Below are 18,751 nucleotides of genomic sequence, written 5' to 3' on the forward strand. Positions count from 1 at the left end.
TCCCAACGGTGAAAAATTTTGTGGAAAACTTTTTCCAGTTCATATTTTTTTTGGATTTTTGAGAAAATTTGCTTAAATTTTCATATAAAAACTTTGTTTCCACGATGCTTCGTTCTTGAGTTATGGTTTTTCAAAGTAAGTAGTATCAAGGGAAAACAAAAAATTTCCACCTGAGTTTTCCGGAAAAATAGGCGACCCTGAATTTTTCTCAATTTTTTTTTATTCATATATCCATGAGCCCTGTCTGTGGAAAAAGTTTCATGAAAATCTGAGACCCTTCGGCCCAATTTGTACGATAATAAAAAAAATCCCCCTAACTAACAAAATATAACGCATTAATCGTGGCAATAGAAGAGTGCAACGATTTTTGTCTAAAATTATCAATAATTTTATTCATCATTTGTCTAATGTTTCAACACTGTTCCAATGTTTCAACATTAGATACTCTATGCAACTCGTTAGTCAGGGAGGGAGCGTCAGAATCATTTTCATAATTTTCATAATATAATTTTGAGTCCTCTGCAAAGTTTTTTTCCTGGTATTACAAAAGCTAGTCAATATTGATGAAGCATGCAACATAGATGGCCTGAAAATTTGTTTGAAGATCAAAAACTTTTTTTTAATAGGGGTCATGCACAAATTACGTCACGCTCCAAGGGGGGGAGGGGGTCAAGTCAAGCGTGACAAGCCTTACAAAGTTTTTGAAGGACTCCTACAAAAAACGTAACATAGGGGGGAGAGGGTCCAAAAAGTCGAAATTTAGCGTGACATAATTTGTGTACCATCTCATACAATACAATACAATACAATGATTACTTGGACTGGGGAAAATCCAAGAAAATCATTTATTCCATTTTTGATCTCTTCAGGTGACTTATAGTCACTTGAGAGATCTTTCTAGACGACCTTGAACAAACGTTCAGTTTTGTCATCATAAGTAAAAATATGTGCTTCTGATTTTCAAAATGTTTGAGAAGAAGTTCACGATTTTTAAGGGTTTCCGGTAAAAGGCGATCTGGAACCAAACCTTGATTCTCCTAATGGAGTTGTGTATGATAATCGTTTTTTGGGAGGGCTTTCCTAAGCCGAGTGGTTAGAGTCCGTGGCTACAAAGCAAAGCCATGCTGAAGGTGTCTGGGCTCGATTCCCAGTCGGTCCAGGATCTTTTTGTTATGAAAATTTCCTTGGCTTTCCTGAGCATAGAGTATCATCGTACCTGCCACACGATGTACGAATGCGAAAATGGCAACTTTGGCATAGAAAGCTCTCAGTTAATAACTGTTCTTCTTCTTCTTGGCATTAACGTCCGCACTGGGACAGAGCCTACTTATCAACTTAGTATTCTTATGACCACTTCCACAGTTATCCACAGTTAATAACTGTGGAAGTGCTCTTAAGAACACTAAGCTAAGAAGCAGGCACTGCCCCATTGAGAACATAATGCCAAGAAGAACAAGATAATGATCGGTTTGCGTGAAATTCATGAATGAAATCGCCCGCCTCTGCCCTCCCCTTATGATGGAAATCCTAGCTACGACCATGCCACTCTTGGCACGGCGGAAATTTGTATATTCACAACGTTTTCACGCACTCTTGGGATCGCTCCTCGATTAGCCAGCAACTACAATGACGATGAGGATAGTCGAAGGAGAAATGCTGCTAGCTCGAGTGAGTGCTCGGGCGTGTTCACGTTTTCGACACTGACAACGACGACAACGGGAAAACATTGAAAACACACACTGAAAGTGACGACCACTGCTCTAGAGCGGGAGAGAGAGTTGGATTCGTGCAAAAACAGATGAAAATATATTTATAGAAAAATATTTCTTCTTCACATTCGCGCCGAGCCACTGACTAACTCTGCTGATCTTATGCTGGTGGTGTGTTCGGTTGGAAGACGACGACGGCTCGGTTATACGGCTGCTGGGAATGCGTACGTTAACGTGTAAGAGTCATTCCACGTCGAAACGGAAGGATGGACGAATTGGTGTTACAAATCCACTTGAAACTTTGATACGTATGTAAGAAATTTGTATTATCTTCTTCTTGTCATTAAGTCCTCACTGGGACAGAGGCTGCTTCTGAGCGTAGTGTTCTTAAGAGCACTGCCACAGTTATAAACTGAAAGCTTTCTTTGCCAAAGTTGCCATTTTCGCATTTGTATAACGTGAGGCAGGTACGATTATATTCTATGCTCAGGGAAGTCAAGGAAATTTCCCATTACAAAAAGATCCTGGGCCGACCGGGAATCGAACCCAAACACCTTCAGCTTGGCTTTGCTTTGTAGCCGCGGACTTCAACCACTCGACTAAGGAAGGAGAAGCTAGGTGGCTCAAGTAAAAAGAAATTTTTAACCTTCTCTGTATCAATCTTACCGATGCGTTATTCAAACAGTTATGAGATGTGTCATAGCCTAAAGCTGACTATCCTAAAAACACTGATAAAATTTGCAATGGCTGTTCAAAACTTGATTGGACAGATGACCGTCAAATCAGCAACAAAATGCAACCGTATTGTTTGTCAAGTTCCTTATCAGCTAAAAGGTTGAAGTCTTGTGGAGAGATGTTCAGCTTTCTGGCCGTGAATAGTCTAATTGGGAATTCACCATCAAGGTAGCGCTAGTTAAAAGAAATCTTCAATCTCAAGACCCTTTTCAGCTAGGAGGTTGGTGTCTTTATCCAAGCCGTTAAACAGATTATTGACTATCTTGTGGTGGAAAATCTAATGAGAAACACATCCACTAATATCAATTTTTCTTCAATCTTTTGAATCTCTAGATCCTTATCAGCTGATCAAGGGCTATCTGCCATGAAATGTTTGATTGAGAGTTCGACCGCTAGGCAACGCCAGGAACAAATTTTCTCAATCTCCATATACTGTAAAAATGAAGGTTCATGTCTAACGGTGGAACCTAATTGAAGAATAATCCGATAAGTGGCGCTACAGATATCACTTCATAACTTTATATTCGCAATCTTTATATTGTGTTATAGAACCATAGCCAAAGTAAGTTATCATGGTTTCGCTTATAGCATCTTGAAGCGCAGTTGCATTGATGTTGTACACTCATAACTGTTTTAGTAACGCATTGGTAATAATCTCTGGTCGGTCATACATTCGCACCAATATTTTTCATCTCCACATAGCCCTCAATCTGCTTAATATGTTTGCCGAAGACGCTAACCTTCTTGCTGAAGAGTGTCTTGAGGAAGAGGAGATGAAAGATTTGATTGAGATATCCGGTTGAGACCAATTTTGAACCCCTCGTGTCCACGCTTTTTCCGTTAACAAGAAAAGGGGGAGGGGTCATCCCTCTGACCCAAGGATCTAATCGCACTTGCTTCAAAATATATTTCTAATTCATTGATCTACTGGTCTTTTAATTGTGACCATTTAAAAATTCAAGGTTCATCCCGGGATTTTATTTTGTTTTGGTTTCATATAGGGGAAGACGGGGTAAGAGCGCCCGCCGGGGTAAGACGGATCACCTTCAGTTTGGCATGGAAATGGCGGTTTTCTTAAAAGTTCACCAAGCACTTTCCATAAACACAAGTTTTTTTTACATTCCGGAGTATTTAGGGTGATATTTACATCAAATTTTTCATAACAAATGTCAAAAACAAAGTTTCTGCTCGTCGATATTAAAATTGATCTAAATTTAACAAATGCTCACTTAAGGATTTCGGAAGGGATTTTTTTGGAAAAACATAACAAATTACCCGTCCATGCTTTAACAGAAATGTGAAATATGCTTCGGTGAAGTAAAATATGAATTGTAAATATTAAGCTTTGAAATAAGGCCATAGTTGTGAAAAATGCACAAGCGGGGTAAAACCGACCACTGTTGACGGGGTTAGACCGCCACCCCTAATTTATACCAAATAACTGTATAAACCATTTTAAATGTTGTAACTACGTTGTACATTACTGTTCATATGAAATAAAATCAATTTTGTGAAAAATACAAGCAAAATCCGCATATTTTTTCCAAAATACAGTACTGGACAGAATAAAGTACGCATTGGCCGTTTTCCCATGCAAAATGGTCAAGTTTGGAGATCTGAATCTCAGCTTTTAGTGTTCCGATTGATCTGAAATTTTCACCACAGCCTAGTTATAACATAGATTTTACTCAATTAAAATATCACTGCATTTGAAACACAATCTTTTAAATTATTGAAAATCTCTCAATTTGCAAAAAAGTGCAAAATTTAATTTTGAAAATATTTTGAAAACAATTAGTTTTACCGAAAAATGATGTTCTGCAAATTTGTGTGTCTTATCAAATTGTACATTTTTGTAGAAGGACATATTGCTCTAAATATTTTCATTTAAAAATTATTTTAACTTGAAAATTTTGTCACTTTCATCAAAATTTGAGATTAGCGATAACTTAAAAGTTCGTTAATGAAAAACTATGAATTTCTAGCCTAGCAAATTTGAGGTTACTTTCAAGCTGCGGTGAAAATTTCAGGTCAATCGGACAACTAGAAACCGAGATATAAGACTCCAAACTTGATCATTTTGTATGGAAAAACGGCCAATGCGTACTTTATTCTGTCCAGTACTGTATGGGTGTTTCAAGGTAATTATAAGTATATATTTAGGTTTTTTTAAATAATTAACCCTAAAAATGATTCAATATCCACGTTAATCAATGTAGAATTCATAAAACATTATACTTTTTAGTATCACAGGGAACTGATCCAAAATGTCTTGGGTGCTTCTTCGAACATATCTATTTATTTATCTAGGATTTTTCCAGTATTTCATCCAAGTATTAATCCTGTAGTAGTGAAATGTCATAAAAAGTTTCTTAAAAAATCCTATGCAATCTTCAAAAGTTTTTGTAAGTTTTCACATTAGTTTTTACTACAGCAATTTTTCCAATAGTTCCTCGGATCATTCCTACACTAATTTCTTTAGAAATGTCTTCCAAAATTTTTCGAGATTTTTTTTAGAAAACCCGCGGAATACTATCCCGATTATCTTAGAAAAAATATAGGGAATCTTCTTAAACCTGCTCAAGACTCGAGGAGTTATTTCAGAGAACCTTGTTCATTGAAGGTGATTTTAAAACTAACACAAGTTTTTATCAGATGTTGCTCTAGGATTTTCTCTAAAAATATCTCACGGATTCATTTTTCAGAAAATAAAATCCTTGACATTCCTCGGAGAATTCCTGAAAAAATATTTTAAGATTTACTTGAGAAAATCTTCAACAATTACTCGAGGAATTCCGGTAGAAATATCAGAAGGAATCTCTGGAACAATTGATGAAGGTACATATCTTTGAAAAAATCCATAGTTGAAATCTTATATAAATCCTGAAAACAATTCTTAAGGAAACCCGTAAAAATTTCTGTAGTAGTTATTAATTGAAATTAAAAAGACGTTTTGGCCGGTAGTCTTGGAGGATGTCCCAGGGAAAATCTTGTTGAAGTTAGAACTTTAAGTTTAAGAGTTTCTCAAACAATTTTTGGAACAAAATGTGTGGAGAAATTCCTTGAGAAATAATCATTAACTCTTTCATAAATTTCCGAAGTAAAGTTCCAACAATTGGGAAAATACCTGAATACATTTTTAATGAAATTCCTAGAGAAAATCATGAAAAAATACAGTAATAAGTACTTGTCGTACTGTCACCAGGAATTCTCTAAAAGAAAATTTCAGATCTCAGATAAAAGTCTACTTTGATGCTATGAAAAAAACTCTTACCTCCTGACTCGTATTAGGTTTTGTTTAGTTTCCTTGGTTCCTGTTTGGTTTCATTTTGATTTCTTTTAGGTCTTTTTCTGGCAAGGCGTCTCTGATTTCCAATTTTTAAGGCACTCAGTCGCTACCAGCCCTAAAGACGAACAGCTTTCTCAGCCTTGTTGTAACGATTGGCATGAATGTGAGGTGGTTAGAAGCTGTCAGTAACAAAAACCTTGTTAACTTCAACTATTCAACTTTTCATTCTATACACATTTTATAGGAGTCATAATTATAAGCCACCCAGGTAACCAATAAGCATTAAAATAAGCCGCGCAGTAGACTGCTTTTAGCATTTTTACTGTTCCTTGCCCTTATAAAGAAGTTGGATTGCTTAGCTGCCTTTAATCGACAGAGGCAGTGCTCTTTAAAACATCTCGGCTATTGATAAGCACTCAAAATGCGCGGGCTGTTTTCGAAACAGAGCAATTGAAATGCTTCTCTACTGATGTGTGAATGTCATGAAAGAGGAGTACAGATGATATGTTATTGAAAAGACAACATCCTTTGTCTCTCTTCCTCTCTTACGGCATTACGTAGCCTTCTTCGTTTGTGTGGGCTGCTTTGACAATTTATTGAATGGATGCTATCGAGTGAAGGAGAAAATTGATCGTCATGACGAAATACGCCAGCATAATTAACCATTCTTTAACTGCAATAGGAAGAGGTATAGGATAACAGATATCCCAAAGATAAAAATATTAGAGATGGTCGGGTTTCACATTTTTCAAACCCGAACCCGACCCGTACCCGACTTATTTTATTTCTTTAAACCCGGACCCGACCCTCGGACACGACTCTATCCAAAACGTCACTTACACCTCTTTGCATTTGAGCTTCTCAAATATCAAGTTTCCAGTCCAGAGTTACAGTTTTTTTAGCTTCACTGTGCACAAAATATATGCCAACGTTTGTCCTATACACGGTTTCTAACGTGGACGCGCCTCTGGATACCACACAGATATGGATCAAAGTTGGATTAAAACGGGAATAACAAATCAAATACAGGTGCCATTTCGCAGAACACCTCTTACCATAATTCTGTACAGCATCGCAATCAATCATAATATGCTTAAGGGTATTTTTTTCCGTCCGTAGGAAATAAAATGTCAACTGTATTCCCAGAAGCGTTGATAACTGTGGTGCATTGAAACCCATACCACAGTTATGAATCAAAGATAAGACGATTTCGTAAGAAACGCCAAAACGTATACTTTCTCTAACACACCATTTGTTTACATCGCAGGTAAATGACTGTTATAGTGGCTTGATCTATAATAAGGACCCTCCTCTCCCTTTGATCCACATCTGTGGTGTGGACATCGTTTGGAATTTCTATTAAAATCGACACTTTTTGGTAAATAATCGCGAATTTTTGGCAGTATTCTCAAAAACAACATTATTCTGGAGTGACAGAAAGATAACTTTAATTTGTACAGCGTCGCCATGATTTTTAATCATTATTTGTTCTGAAAATTGACTCTTAGTTGAACTGTGGGGTGAATGTATTTAAAATAGGACGCAGAATCTACTTAAATATCTATCTCAGGTTCGCAATAAACTATAAGGAAGCTTATAGCTTATAGAAACAACATCAGCCAACTATTATTGTGAAGACCCCTAAACTGTGGGAAGGCCATGGTCCCCAGGTCCCTCGGCTGACTGTAGATTTAGCCCTAATGTATCAAAATAAGGGATAATCATGGAACTCCTGTACATCACTAATCCATGTTTCCTCCAAAACTTGTTCTTACCATGCTCATTTTAACTTAATGTCTTACAAATTGTCAGTTTCCTACAACTTTTCAACATATTAGAAATTCTTACCACGATTTTAAGCCGTCAAACCATTGAAAGTATTTTTATTACAAAAATAGAAGTAAAAGAAAAGGGGAGTTTTGAAAAAAATATGTTAAACATAAATGATTTATGAATAAGAGTTTATGCCGACACTCACAGTGACATCGGTGTACTAAAATTAAGAAGGTGATATATTCCGAAAACTGACAGCTACTTGACGACGTCATTCCTATCCACCTCGAACAAATTTTCGAAAAAAAATGATCTAGTGGTCCGGAAGGTATATGGTACGATAGGAGTGACGTCACATGTTTACAATGAAACTTGATATTTACATCAGTAAAGAGACTGCCTTGTTAATTTTTATGCCGTGACAGTGACGAACCATTCATAGGATCGTAGTGTGCCGCGCGCGAATGCGGATGTCAAAAATTGTGTGTCCCGCATTTTTTTCCGCTGCCAAAAAGAGTTTTAAGGATTTTCTGCTGATGGCGGCAAGGATTTCCGCTGTATCTTGTGTTTCATTGAAACTGTGTTCTCCAACGGTTAAAGTTTACTTCGCGTCCGTTATAGTATATAGGAAGAAATTGTTAAACTTTAACCAAAGACAAATTAAAGACCTCCATGTCCCTTGCAATTGCTCAAAATTTTATGGCTCATAAGGTAATCTAGAATGCCGTGAAAAGTGTACTGTGATCTGTCAAACTTGGGTACTACCGAGGGACCGAATGCAGTACTAGAAGTGGTACCCAATCTGAGCCCGAGTGTGACGGACCTGCTTTAACTGTTGATAGCTTAGTGCAACCGTGAAAGTGTATGGATTAGCGGAACATTCTGCAACTGCCCCATTGGAACGGAATCAGAAGATATTATCTGAACAGCTAAAGGGAATTCCAATGTAAAATGCTGAAATTGGTGAGTTTGTTCCAGTTGGAAAGCTTAATTGTTATCCAATTATATTTTTTTTAATGTGATCCAATGACCATCAAGAATCTGGCTGAAAAACAAACACATTTCAGTTATAACCATTCTATGTTTTGTTACATTCAAAGTTTTGCTAGTCTCAAAGTTTAAATTAGATGCCTCGCGATTTGCCGGAGCTTTATTTTGTTCCTTTTTTTTATTCCGATGACCCTAGAGGGATCGGTTCTGCTTAAAAATCGCAGAGCAGAAAATTACTCCCCTACTTTTTGTTTCAAGCACTACATTAACATATTTCTTCTTTTGTTTAGTTACACGTTAATCGTACTCACGCGACATTTTATTTATTGTTATTTTTTTTGTTCCGATGACCCTGGAGGGATCGGATCTGCTTTTAATGATTACTGAGCAGATAACCAGAGCTTACACTACTTTCACAAAAACCAACCGTTTTTACTATTTTTACTATTTAGTACTATTCGATGCAAAATAATCTATACGGTAAATAAAACACATGTTTTCTTTTTTGAATGCCGGCATTCAAAAGATTAAAACTTAAAAAAATAAACAACAAATGCCCTCGGTCTATCGCCAGCTTTTCAGGCGAATCCTGACAATATACCTATCCCAACCTCCACCTCCGTAGCACTTATGAGGGCGTCGCTGAGTCGGTGGCCTCTCATTAAGTAAGTGCTACATCAACATTTCCTTCCCCTATCCCAAGTTACGGTAAAGATGGGCGTGGCCGGGAATAGCGATGTTAATGCTATTGGTATTCTTCTTCATGATTGGATCAAGGTTCACTCCCCAGCCTTGTTCCTAAAAGCAATCTGGATTAGATTATCAAAAATAAACATTAATGTTGCTAGTATCCAATCTACGAAGTATACCGTAACTACGCTAACGCTAACGCTAACGCTAACGCTAACTCACAGTGACGAACCATTCATAGTTTGTTGAAAAATCATATTTACGCCTCACCGTTGGAACGATGAAATGTGTAGTCATACATATTTAACAGATTTGAAATAAAAGCATGAAACGAACTCACCAATTGAACCTTCATCCTTGACTGAAGAGCCACAATCCACTTTCAGCTTCACTTAACGTATACAGACTAACTGAGAAAGATATGACTCTGGAGACGCGAAAAAAATATGATTTTTGCTTTACATGCAAAAAAAATCGCTCTCAGAATATACCTTAGAATATATGCTCATCGAACACTGAGCTGTCAAGCAGGCTCTGTCCCAATTGGAACGTAACCCCAGAAAAAAGAAAGTTAGGCAAATTTCCCAAAATGTCCTAAATTGCCTGTGATGTAACCAGGCTTGATAGAAACTCCTCTGCGATGCAAAGAGGAGGCGATTTTGCCGTTTTTCTGAGGAGAAAAAAATAAACTCAAAATTTTCAACACAGATCCTCAAGCGATTCGAGTGAGAGTGCAGAAAAATGCGAGGATTTTTTCAGACACTCTCTCTCTCTCGTTGCGATGCTCACCATCACTCACACTTCAAACGAACTCTCGAGTCTGCCGCCCGAACAGACAGTCCTCGGGGAGTTGTGAGAGCACCCTTTTTTGATGGAATTTAACTCGGCTTTTTTTTGTGCTGCATCTTCCTCGCTCATTTTTCGTTGCCTCGCTGCTTAGCATTTTTTGGCTCCCTCGCAAAGAGGCACTGGCAGCACGCTGCTCTAGAGTATGTCACCGAACTCTGATGATGTTGAGGAGAATTATCAAGCCTGGATGTAACAAGTGTTGAATCACATAAGGTGCACATTTGTACCAAACATAGCATGTTCTGTTGCAGTATCATTCAAGATATGCTCCGTAGGATCATAATATAGAATTTGAACTCACTTTAATAAGAAAATAAGCATAATCGTTTTACATTGTTTTTGCTCAAAATTCAATCAATGTTGATGAGAATATATTATTGCAGAGCACTTGCTGCATCTGTATTGCTGTAATAGATTCTCATGAGAATTTCTTTAAATTTGAACGAAACCCCTATTATATGTTTTATTTTGGTTTGCTGATAATTGAATGATAAATTCCTAAGCATTAAGCAGACAGCTATTATGATACCGTTTTGATTAATATTACGGACAGCTTCTTATTCCGGACACTCTACTTTGTATGGGAAACATTTCACACGAAATGTTTCAATTTTTACCGTTCAAGAGTTGTAAATTTCAAGATTCGTTTTAATAAGCATTGTCTCTTTAGTGGTTTAACGATTTCAATTGATGATTTGATTTTTATATTTATGATTTTCATGAGCTGTCCGGAATTTGAATCACAGTGTCCGGAATATGAGGCAAAAGTAAGGAAGCGTCCGGAATAAGAATCATGAAAAGCCCACACATTTCTACTTATTCAAAATTATCAATATTGCGGATTAAAAATCTAAAGCCACCATTTGAAAGTAAACTGTTACGAAGGCTCGATTACGCGGAGAAATCATACAGAGCTATTTATTTTATATGATTTCTGATGAGTTATAGTTCACTGAGGCCTTAAGTGTCCGTAACATGAATCAAAACGGTAGATCCAGGATACGATAAACGGTAGATCCAGGATACGGATAAATCAAAACGGTAGATCCAGGATACGAAATCTCGCTTCAATCTTGCCTCGATGCTTATATTTTGTTACATACACCTATTGTTATTACCTTTGCTTCAGCGATCCAGATTTGGAACATCATTGATAAACACATCAAAAATGTTGCCGATTCGACGTGGAATTCCCACCAGTGAACCGTTCACGCAAACACCGAGCACAAATTGATCCCCCGGGGGCAACACACATCCTTCTGATGTCGGGATAAAAAAATGACTATTTCTTCATGTTGTCTTCTCGAGAGATGTTGTAATCTTAGTGCACTAACAGCAAGGACAAAAATCTTCCACCGAAAGGAGTCTCCCTTGGTTCACAGCTTAGCACTAAACACACCGCTGACTCCTTGCTCCGACGAATCACGACGGCATCCTTTTATGCAACATACGAAAAGCCAAAATCATATCTGGCCAACGCAAAAGTGGGTGGTTTAATCAGCGAAGAAAATCTGCACACACTTTTCCACCTTTTCACCCGTACAAATGATCCTGCAACTCGTTCTTCCTGAAGGCGGCAGTAGTCCAACTGGGGGTGGGGCCAGCAGCCGCACTAATTTCCACTAATAATCAACCGGATGTGACACACGGACGCACTTCACCGGAAGGACTTCAACACACCTCCCTCTCGAAGGCCACACTCGCAGGAGGTTCCCAACTGGCTACAAATGGTCAACTTTGTTCCTTCCTATCTTAGTGACAGTCTGTAAAAGCTGCGAAATTGATGACGACCACGACAACGACGACGACGAGGACGAAGGTCGGTAACGACACGGCGGCGAGACGACACGTTTGCACCACCCCCCCTTTTTCGCACTGCTAACCTTAAGCAGGGTGGGACTTCGATGGCGAAACGGAGCACAAGCAAGAAGGGCGGTTTGCTTCCACGAGGCGAACTTTTATTTTCCACGGCAACTTTTGCGACCAACGCGTTCAAGTACTCACGATCTACTGAACCAGTGAAATTGGAACTCGGTCGACGGTGGTCTTCCCCCCATATGCGAGAAACGACGACGATACAGACAACGGCGATGATCATCTTGTTGTAGTTATACGCATAAGTGACCCATGTTACTTTTTGTCGGTTTTGAGTTTTTTTTTTCAATAATAGTTAACTTGATTTGAAACTCTAAAAATATACCAGCTCAATATGTTTGTTTTTTGTTTTTTTAACTCCTGTTAGACTACTGCAACGAATGTGTTTCACAAATTTTGCAAGTACACGCAAAAATATGTTAAAGTCTTTGATCGCATTTTGGCGGTTCCATATTTTGGAACGTGGGACAATCATGCGAGCAACGGCAACGACCGTCATATGCCAAATGGACCACACAGCCGCGGCAAATAATGATGATGATGAGGATGGTTTGTAACAACGAACAGGAGTGGCTGACTGGCTGCACCAACACAACCGAACGCGGAAAAACAGATGGAGAGAAACTGCACAGCTGACTGGGCGATGGGTGAGATGAGAGTGCACTGAGTGGGCCACTCAGTCTCAGTTTCTCTAAGCTTGGGCGGCGTGGAAAATCGGGAAAATCAGCCGGGAAATGTTGCTAATTGGGAGAGACAGGATATTCGGGAGAAATGTTACAGCTGGGCTGGAGCAAATAGAGATAGAGGGTATCCGCTGAGAGATTTTATCAATCAAGCTTGTGTGCGGGAACATTTGAACGGGGTGCAACGGTAGAAATATGAAAGAAATATTGAACATCAAACAAAAATTAACTAACTATTGGTTCGCCCAATTGAAATTGGATATTAGCTAAAAGAACCTATACATAGTAAATTTAGTATATGTACCTGTTAAACACCACAATAAGTCATTCATCAAACTGGTGCTTAAGTGATACTCATATCGAAGGAAATACCATCGACCATGCGTCTCCACGAACTTTGTTCGGCATACATCAGTGGTCCTCAATCTAACTGATTATGCTGACCGCCTCAATACTCTTAAAACACTGTAGGGGCTGCAATATTTCATGGCATTTTTCGAATGAAAGTATTTAACAGGTCGTCCATCTGGATTGACATCAATTTCAATTATACCGGGCGTCAAGAAATCATTCAATACAGGTCTGACTCTTCATTTTTTGAGCTCTAGGCTAGTTCATCTCGGAACCAATGGCTTTACTTCCCTTCCGAAGGAAGTCGTCATCAAAACATATAGTGAGTATCTCGGGGATGGGGTTCGATCGCAGGTCCTGGGCGTGAGAGGCATGTGTTCTAACCATTACACCAGGTCCGTCCCCCAGGTCTGACTCAATTATCCAGAGTATCGTTTTTTTTTCACTCCGGATAATCGAATCACTTAAAGAAAAAATATAAATCAGCGGCAAAGAACCATAGTGGTCATTGCTCTATAACTGAGCTGGAAGAGTCACATGTATTCAAAATCATGAAGAGTGAACCGTCGTTTGCCTAGTTTTGGTGCAAAAACTGAAATGTCCCACAATACGGGTATCTCCGGTGGTCATTTCTGAGTTTTTTCGGTATTCAAGAAGAATCAAACCACTCATTCATCTATAATTTAAGACGAGTTCCATCCAAAATAAGTCGAAAAAAATAAAAAGCCGTGCCCGATAGTCTTCGATTTGGATTAAATTTTGCACATGTTTTTGGTTTGGTAAAATAAGTGTTTTCCATAGAAAAAATGACAGTTTTGACTCAAGAATAACTTTTGAAAATGTCCTATAATTTTTTGCATGCAACTTATTTGAAAAACTCTAACTCCGAAACTGTTGATTTTAGATAAAAATGTTCTATGGAGAAGTTGTAGTGAACCGTTTGGACTTTAAGAAAAAAAAATACATTGAAAACAATTTTTATTTATTTTGATAAAAAAATCAAAAATAAAATTTAAATTTTAAATTACACAAGAACACCATTTTTAATATTTTTAAAATTTTCACCATAGAATCTTAATAGTAAACAGATATTTGGGACAAAGTTTCATAATGGAGAAATTTTTAATGAGATAGTTTTTATGAGAACAACTTTCGGAAGATTGTCAAAATTCTGATTTTTTGTTAAAACAAATACGATTTGATGCTACAATAAGAATCTTGAAATTATTCCGAACCATAATGAAAATTGATAATTTCTCTAGAAGTAGTCATTTTCGAATTATATCGAGCTTAGCGCAAAAAATATTATTTAATTATTAAAACAGACCATTTTCATTAGTTATTCGCGATTCACCATCGAGAAAAATAAGTGAGTGGGAAAGAATATGGTCTTTACTCTTGAAAATGTATTATTATTGATAAAGGATCGCGAATAACTAATGAAAATGGCAGATTTAAGTATTAAAATATTTTTTTTCGCATTAAACTCGACATAATTCAAAAATGGCTACTTCTCAAAACATTATTCACTGGAATAATCATCCATTCATCCTTTTGACAAAAGATGTCCAAATATTAATAGGAGGAGGGTTCGATTCCCGCCTCAGGCCGAAATCTTTTCGAGAGGAATGTTTTCCGACTGTGCCACTGAGCGTTGCATGCTAGTCCGTTGCCTAGTGTGGTGCTTCCTTCAAAGGGCTTATAGCTCACTGGAAGCATTAACGTGTAGTGTCTTTTTTTAATAATATAAAAAGTTGGGCGGCATTTATTTGGTTTTGGGGCATAAAACCGAGTAATTTCATCAAATTGCTCAGATTGGCTTATTGCACAGAATGTTTATGTAAAAATACCCAGCAATTGAATATTACCGATGTGAATTACACATACAAAGCTGCGATGGAAACCTGCTTTTCTGATGTTTCGGGTTTCCTGAACTGGGTATGAATAAGCATATGGTTTGAGTATCTCTGTTCACAGTTCACGTCAGCACCGGTTTTACAAATGTGGGGGCTCTTTTTCAGATTTGTTTGTTAGAACTGTAGAAGGATCTAAAAAAATAATTTTCCTAGAAACTTTTCGTTAAAGTTTGAGGTATCGTAATACAGGGTAACATTCATCAGTTTTTTGTATGCTTTGAACCCACCATTTCCCATTACTTTAATCGGCTAAATCTTTACAAAAAAGAGCGTTTTTATGATAAAGTGCTTGAACAAACAATATTGCAAATGGTCTATTTTTTTCGAAATCGGTTTGAAATTTTATAAATGTATATAGTAAATTGATTATATACTATTGAAACAGATTGTTGACTTTTGGATTAATCTGACTAGTATAGCAACACATTTTAACCTTTCAGTCGACGCATGGTTTGTCGCTGTCAGAACCACCACACTGATGTTGTGTACAATAAGAGAGGTTGTCTCACCACTGTTGTACAAAATACAACAGCGCGACGACTGAAGTGTTAATAACTATTACCCAGTACTCATCAGGTACGATTTGTCTTAAGTTCATTGAAAATCAATGGAGCTTCGGAGCTACTATGGGAAAGAGAGGATTAAATGATTTCATTTATTATCTTTATTATCGAGACTTTCAGCCGGAGGCTGGTTCGGCTCCATCGAAAATGATTTCATGTTAAATGTTAATGATGCAAGTTTTATATTTTTAAAACAAGTACTAACACTCATCGCTGTACTTTGTTTTCTGGTAATTTTGAGCAAGTTTTAAAAAAAATGTCTTATGCAATAAAGGGTAACATTAAACACCCATAAACAGTGATTGGTAATATTGAATATGCCGTTACTTACCAAAATCATGGCCGCATTCAATAAAAGATCAGTAGTAAGTAAACATACGCAAACACCGATGCCCAATCAGAGCCTTGAACAAAACATCAGAGAGAACCCGTCAGCAAAATCGAGAACGAGAGTGTTTTTTTTTATCAAAGCAGACGGTGCCGGATTGCTTAAAAAGTAAAATTAGAAGACAAGTGAAGCTATACGCAGTGACCAAGAAAAAAACTAAATTGGACCAGAAAAACACCCAAATATTTGGTGTATCACAGTGAAAACGGAAGAGCAAAGATTAATACATAAGTGTTAATAATAGTGATAGTTTTAAAGAAAAGAAACAGAACCAACAGTTGGAAGTGCAGGGAAGATGGACCGAGCGAAATCCGCAAATAGTGGCGAGAAATAGGTACAGCAAGAGGCAAGCCGGAGCAACAGGAGTCAAGAAAACACAACACCACTGTGCCAAGGAGATGTCAACCAGAGGGCAAGGAGAACCAGCAACAAATCGTCCACACCACTACCTCAGGAATCGCCGGACATGACGATAATTTTCGTGGAACCGGCAAACGTTAAACAAACCATATTCAAGCACCCAGTGGAGATCGCCAGAATGTTGTCGAACAGTGGAATATCCGGATACAAAGATATTCGGAGCGTAGGAAATCGAACGAAAGGGGAGGGGAGAGGAGCTTAGAATCACGGAACAGGTCAAGGTAACCTTCAAAGGGAAGGAGCACCCGGAATCGGATTTCATCTACGAGTACCGTTCAAGGAGGAAATATACATCTTCCCGATTAAGCAATGTACAAATTGCTGGATGTACACTCACAAGACGACCGATTGTAAAAAAAAACGAAGAAAATGCGGAAAATGTGGAGGTGAACATGAAGATCCAAAATGCATTAACTGTAGAGGACAACACACCGCGAATGCCAGGGAATGCCCAGAAAGGATGCGACAACAAAAAATTAAGGAGGCGATGCAAAAAGAACGAATTTCGATGACGGAATCCACGGAAAAGTTCCCTAAAGAAAACAACAGGTTCACGCTGCTAGCCAGGATGGCCGAATTCCCTGACTGAATGAGGAGGACAGCGAGGAAGAAACGGGGTACGCAAACAGTGAACCGTGCAAAAAGAGATAGGAGCGAGAAGCAAAGAAGACCTAAAGGAATAAATCCGGAAACTTAACCGGTCCGACACGAGAATCGTAAGAGAACGCAAATGGGAGTACCAGCATACCAGGAGAAAAAAGAACAGAACAACGAAGCAGAAGTTATCAAGCTGAAGAGAAGAGTGGACCGAATGGAGAGTAATTGGAAAACGATGGGAAAAAAATATCAGGTTGCAGAAGGCAGTGGATGCAGAACTACGAGTGTCGAGGGACCAACTGTCGCTGGAAAGATTAGTGGTAAAAATAAGCACAGTGTTGAAGGAGATAGTTAGCGAAATACGAAAAAAAAAACATAGAAAACGAAGACATCAGCCCAGAAGAATCAGAAGAGATTGACAATGAATCTTCTATCTTCTATATAAATAAAAATGGAATGGTGTTTGTATGTCACGAAATGGCTTACGAACGGGTCAACGGATTTGAATAATTCTTTCTCCGTTTTGTTCGTCAAGGGTTCCGACGTGTTTGTGTGTATAAAAACCCCAGGATATTCACCGGGAAAGTTGGATAAACGTGCGCGAACGAAACTGTCATTTTGTATGGGACGATCATTAGCGTTTTTCAACAGCCTACTTGATGGCAAGACGAAGTTTGCCGGGTCCACTAGTAATAGAATAAAAGTATTACAGTCAAACATTCAATCAGTAAGATTAACAGAAAAACATTTCTCCTAAATCAAACACAGATAGAATAAGCATGCCTACAAGAAATATGGTTGATGCCAGAAGAAACATTTAATATTAAGGGATACAATTTCGTTAGTAAACGTAGAACAGAAGGATATGGCGGTGTAGGACTCTTGCTAAGGGATGATATAGAATACGAAGAGCTAAATATTAATTCATTCCTCCCCCTGAAAGTAGTAGGAATTAGAGAAACCAACATGCAATTCCTATTCCTAGTTTTTTCTGTATATGCACCACCAAACGCTCAAATTTCAGAAAAATTAGAAAAGAAAATTGTAGAATTTCTGGAAATGATTGATAGGCGACATGAAGAGGCGATTATAGCCGGTGACTTTAACTCCCACCATCCAATTTGGGATGATACTGAACAGGCTTGTGCTAAGGAAAAGCTATGGCGACCGCACTGGAATCTGCACGACTAATAGTATTGAACGACGGGACGATGCCAACAATACCACGAGTCAATGCCACAGCGTCGGTAATCGACATCACAATTGCATCAAAAAAAAAAAAACGCAGAAAAGTCAGTGTGGGCGGTAAAAGAGCACACAAAGAAAAGTCGAGCTACATAGTATGGAACAAGAAAGCCAACTACTTGAAACTATGGTGGAACAAGGGAGAAGTTTGAAAGCCCATAACAAGCAAAACAGCCTGCAGAGCCAAATGTTATTCCAGAAAGCTCAAGCAAGACTGAAGAGGTCAATGAGATCTGCCAAATGAAAAGATATACACGAGCTAAGGTCGAAAACCGATAAAGACACTCCGTCGGCTCAACTCTGGAATATTATGGATCCGACAGAAACAAGGACAAACATTTTTTTTAAATATATTTTTTCTCTATCTCCAAACGCGACTAATATTTGAATAGTGCGCTGTGTTCATAAACATCGTAAGAATGAAACTCATTAGAAGGAAAAAGAGGTATAGCGTTGCTAATTGTATTCCTAAAAAGCATAAATAGCGCTGTGAAGGACAGGATAAGCGAATATGCAGAAGCAACAAAGCTACTACCGCAGCTATCATTTGGGTTCAGAAAAAACCACTCAGCTATCGGCTGAGTAAATTACATGGTCAACACTATCCTACAAGCAAAACAAGAAAGAAAGGGATGGATTGTAGTATTCATGGACATTAGTAAGACCTTCGACAGAGTT

At 38.1% G+C, this 18,751-nt stretch overlaps 1 protein-coding gene across 3 annotated transcripts in view; it reads right to left on the reverse strand.

Moving 5' to 3' along the window:
• The window catches only part of LOC5563856 (receptor-type tyrosine-protein phosphatase kappa), a 516,995-nt gene extending 504,953 nt beyond the window's left edge, over nt 1-12,042 (reverse strand). For all 3 annotated transcript variants that reach the window (XM_021846357.1, XM_021846358.1, XM_021846356.1), the window contains exon 1: nt 11,154-12,042. The gene's annotated coding sequence lies outside the window, so the exon portion shown is untranslated. The remainder of the gene's footprint in view (nt 1-11,153) is intronic.
• Nucleotides 12,043-18,751: the final 6,709 nt, after the last annotated feature.

This window comes from Aedes aegypti, chromosome 2, assembly GCF_002204515.2.
Source record: "Aedes aegypti strain LVP_AGWG chromosome 2, AaegL5.0 Primary Assembly, whole genome shotgun sequence".
NCBI lineage: Eukaryota > Metazoa > Arthropoda > Insecta > Diptera > Culicidae > Aedes > Aedes aegypti.